This window comes from Oratosquilla oratoria, chromosome 20, assembly GCF_046742065.1.
Source record: "Oratosquilla oratoria isolate Oo_2021 chromosome 20, ASM4674206v1, whole genome shotgun sequence".
Classification (NCBI taxonomy): domain Eukaryota; kingdom Metazoa; phylum Arthropoda; class Malacostraca; order Stomatopoda; family Squillidae; genus Oratosquilla; species Oratosquilla oratoria.
In genome coordinates, this window is record NC_134796.1 from 3,062,580 (window position 1) to 3,067,579 (window position 5,000).

Consider the following 5,000-nt stretch of genomic DNA (forward strand, 5'->3'; position numbering starts at 1 on the left):
CAAAACAGTGAGTGCGGAGGCAGATTAAAGTTCCATGTGGGATCCTACAATATTTACCTACAATAAACTTAAAGTGAGTGCATATTTTGTTTAATTAAGTGTTATTATCTAATTCGCATTAGCTAAATATTATATAAAAATTATATAAAACAATTCCGTGCATATTTCATGTAAATCATGACATTTTGTAGCATTGTTGTAGATGTATAACTAAAGTAAAGGACAATGAGAGGATACACAGTAGTTCTCTCTCACACACACACACCCCACACACACACGCGCGCGCGCACACACACACACACAGGACTTGTGTGTGTGTGTGTGTGTGTATTCACTTGGTCTTTGGATCACGTGTTGGACTCGTGATCGACAGCTATTTCCCTCCTGGAAGAGAGCTCAGAGCTCGTAGGTCCGATCTATGGGTAATGCTATGACCTTGCACACACACACACCCCCAACTCCCCGCCCACGAGAGTTGGAGTAACACCCCTCAGCGCTGCGATACTGATATATTATTTCAGCCCCGGGCGAGGATCGAACCCGGACCTCCGTAGTGGCAGGCCAGAGCTCTAACCACAGCGCCATGTGTGTGTGTGTGTGTGTGTGTGTATTCACTTGGTCTTTGGATCACGTGTTGGACTCGTGATCGACAGCTATTTCCCTCCTGGAAGAGAGCTCAGAGCTCGTAGGTCCGATCTATGGGTAATGCTATGACCGTGTGTGTGTATACAATATATATATATATATATATATATATATATATATATATATATATATATATATATATATATATATATATATATAAGGATCGGGAACGTAGGGTAAAATACACACGAGTCGTATGGAGCCGAGTTTTTGTGTGTTTGTGAGAGCGTTTCTTTTGCGTTTAAGGTTCTAAGAAGGTAGCCTACAGCGTAAAGTGGGCAGGATCGAGTGTTATGACCTTCACCAGTGCGTATAACAAATTCTGTAGGGATGTGCCGACGACCAATTAACATTCCGTTGCAACCGATATACGTGAGGTTGAATGAAGCTTTGGCGGGGGCCACAATGATAGGATAAAGTATAATCCAGTACAGAAGGGTTAAATCGGAGCAGACTCCGGTCCCTTTGGGTGCCGCGGAGATGAATAAAACAGTCTGGTGTCAGCCAGAATGGAGGGAAAACTAACCCCCAATATCAAAGAGGATTTAACGGGGGACCCACCCTTTTACTGAATAAGATTACCAAGCGTAGCTTATCAAAGTATGCACAAACAACAACGGAGGATCCGAAATCACCTACACAATCGTACCCTTAAACGGTTACCAGGGTGGAATTCTCCCGGTGTTTTTGAGATGGGTTTTGTAACTCGTACAGGTGGTGATGGATATGGAACTGCCTTGTGTAGGCCTTATGGTCTCTTGCAGTTTCCTTCATTCTTATGTTCATATGTGTCGAAGGGGTCTTCTTTCGTGATGGGGAGGGGGGCGGATATGGAGCTGCCTAGTGTAGGCCTTATGGTCTCTTGCAGTCTCCTTCATTCTTATGTTCATATGTGTCGAAGGGGTCTTCTTTCGTGATGGGGAGGGGGGCGGATATGGAACTGCCTTGTGTAGGCCTTATGGTCTCTTGCAGTCTCCTTCATTCGTATGTTCTTATGTGACGAAGGGGTCTTCTTTCAAAGGATTACAAAGAATTACAAAGGCGGAGCATGCCGACAGGAGACCTTTTGGTCCATATCTAGGTCAGATACGACAAAAAATCATAATGATAATAAAATATTAAATAAAAACTATAATAATGTAAATAACAAATAAAATACATAAATAAATGCATAAAAATACATAAATAAATGCATATAAAATACATAAATAAATGCATAAAGTACATAAATAAATGCATATAAAATACATAAATAAATGCATAAAATACATAAATAAATGCATAAAATACATAAATAAATGCATAAAATACATAAATAAATGATTGGAGAGGGGCCGATAGCTAGTGCCCGCCCGGACCTCAACTATCTACCCCCCCACCCCCCCACCCCCCACCCCCACCCCCACCCCCACCCCCCACCCCCACCCCCACCCCCCACCCCAGGCGTTAGATGTGTCGAGTCTTATTCTACTGGTAGACAGGAGATCGTCTACCGTTGTCCCATAAAGATCTCTATAGATGTGGAGGGGGAAGATTCTGCAAGAAGGGAAGCTTAATATCCCTCTCTCCCTGTGGCTATATAACGTCAAAGTTTGTGGCAACACGCCATTACTGTAGTGTCCCCTTAACGCATATAATAGCATTTTTGTAAAATAAAATTATACTGTAAAATAAGAACCATTATGCGTGTCCATTATAATCAAATTATATATTATAAATGATATTGCCACATACTAGGATGGCTCTCGTAAGGTAAAAAGCATCTGAGTACATTGTTGTACAAATGTACATAGTAATGAAATATTGATTGTATATAGTTTATTTCATGGCGGACGGGATGTGCCTTAAAGTCTAAAGATATTTAAAATTTTAATTAATCCTTCTCTTACGGACGATAGTTTTTTATTATGTGTTAACTAACCACATCAGTTTATCCGGTTCAGGTCGAGTGGGCAAGGTTACTGTGAATTCCTCAAAACAAGTAATATCACAATTCATCAGAGCAGAAAACTTTTAGAGGCCCGAAGCGATGAAAAATGGTGATGCCTCCATATGTATGAAATTCAGAAAATACCAAACCTTATCAATGTTATGACAATTAACAGTGATATTCTACTTTAATTGGTATTATTGTATATGTTATTTCGTTTTTATGGTGCCCACTTTTGTGAGCGCCTGGTTCAGCAACAAAATTTGTACTAAGGTTCATCATATATTTGGTATTTTACCACCGGATCCACATTTGCAATTCAAATTAGAAATATCGAGAAAGATCGCTGGTAGCTCAGAATTTCACACAGATGAACGCGCGAATTCGGTTGTTTGTTTCGTAGATGTTATTAGTATCATATTTTGGATCACTTACAGTCAATACTAAGAACAGCCTTAGACGTGAGATGAGAGGATAATAAACGATCCCTCAATATATAACGACAAAAGTGTATTTACGGCAACTGAGCTTATGTTTGTACGTATGAATTAGCCGCTCTGCTCTATCAATAAATACCAACACAACATGGTACAAAATACCCATTTTTCATAGTCTATACTGTTTGAAGTTTCAATTTCATTATTATTTCGTCTAAATATATCTAAAAGGGAGTTTTGAATATCCATATATGTGTTTATGTGATATATCTGCAACGTAATTTCTTTTAAGTCGGAATCATTATGTGTGTGGAGAATTTCGTGTGTGTAGACGCTGTAGACAACACATTCACACACAACTTTAGTCTCTTCCACACCACAACAATCCTGGACAGAGTTGTATTGAGCTTTGTGAGAACATCCCTGTATAACGTCAGTTAGAACATTTCTATCCGTGGTTGTCCTCGGAATAAAACAACTTGTTCACAGTCAAGTCCGTAGAACAAATAGAGCAACGACATGTATTTTATTACTTTGCCGAGAAAGGGACGATGTGGGGGTATGACATAAACGATAAGTTGTAATAATCTACTACAACCGTTCAATAGCAGCTCACAATACAAACACAAATCAGGAGATCTAAAGGAGAAACAAACAGGATCATCGTCATGAAAGTCCCCTTCTGTTGCAGGATGATAAAAAGTATTTTAAATCTCAAAACTCCTGACCTACACATATCAAGAAAATAAAACGAGAATAACTGTGAAGAGTAATTTAGTCACCAATTCAAAGGCAAAATAAGGAGAAAAACTCCGGAAAAATATCCTACAAGAAGGATTTCTCCGTGAAAAAAGGCTTCCCTGAGATGTGTTATTCTGATGTCTACACTCGTGCTGACAGAAATCTTTTCCACGAATCAGGTCTCCTCGATTCACAGTACCGACTGTTACCTACCCCAACAGCCCCTAAAACGCAGTTACGCGCCTCCTGATGTAAGCTCCTCACATTTTCTTTAGTACACATTCTCCAAAGATATGGAGGGGCTACATGGTATATTAATTATCATTACAGATATAGCGGCTCAAAAGGTCACTATCCAACGATTCAAGGGTAAAATGACCCGAGTTGACCTCGTCGCGAGTTGACCTCGTCGCGAGTTGACCTCGTCCCGAGTTGACCTCGTCGCGAGTTGACCTCGTCCCGAGTTGACCTCGTCGCGAGTTGACCTCGTCCCGAGTTGACCTCGTCCCGAGTTGACCTCGTCGCGAGTTGACCTCGTCCCGAGTTGACCTCGTCCCGAGTTGACCTCGTCCCGAGTTGACCTCGTCCCGAGTTGACCTCGTCCCGAGTTGACCTCGTCGCGAGTTGACCTCGTCGCGAGTTGACCTCGTCCCGAGTTGACCTCGTCCCGAGTTGACCTCGTCCCGAGTTGACCTCGTCCCGAGTTGACCTCGTCCCGAGTTGACCTCGTCGCGAGTTGACCTCGTCGCGAGTTGACCTCGTCCCGAGTTGACCTCGTCGCGAGTTGACCTCGTCCCGTGTTGACCTCGTCCCGAGTTGACCTCGTCCCGAGTTGACCTCGTCGCGAGTTGACCTCGTCGCGAGTTGACCTCGTCCCGAGTTGACCTCGTCCCGAGTTGACCTCGTCCCGAGTTGACCTCGTCCCGAGTTGACCTCGTCCCGAGTTGACCTCGTCCCGAGTTGACCTCGTCGCGAGTTGACCTCGTCCCGAGTTGACCTCGTCCCGAGTTGACCTCGTCCCGAGTTGACCTCGTCCCGAGTTGACCTATTCCACACCGCGTGGCACGTTTTCAATAATCCTAGTTGGTGTCATGTGATTCTATTCAGCTCTGTAGCACCCTGTTGGAAGTCAATTGATTATACATCCCTGTAAAGACAATGTCGAGCATCACCTTTCGTACTGAATGTCACTTTTTATTTCTTAATGACTTCCACCAGGGGTGGCAGCAACCTCAGGTCTAATGCAA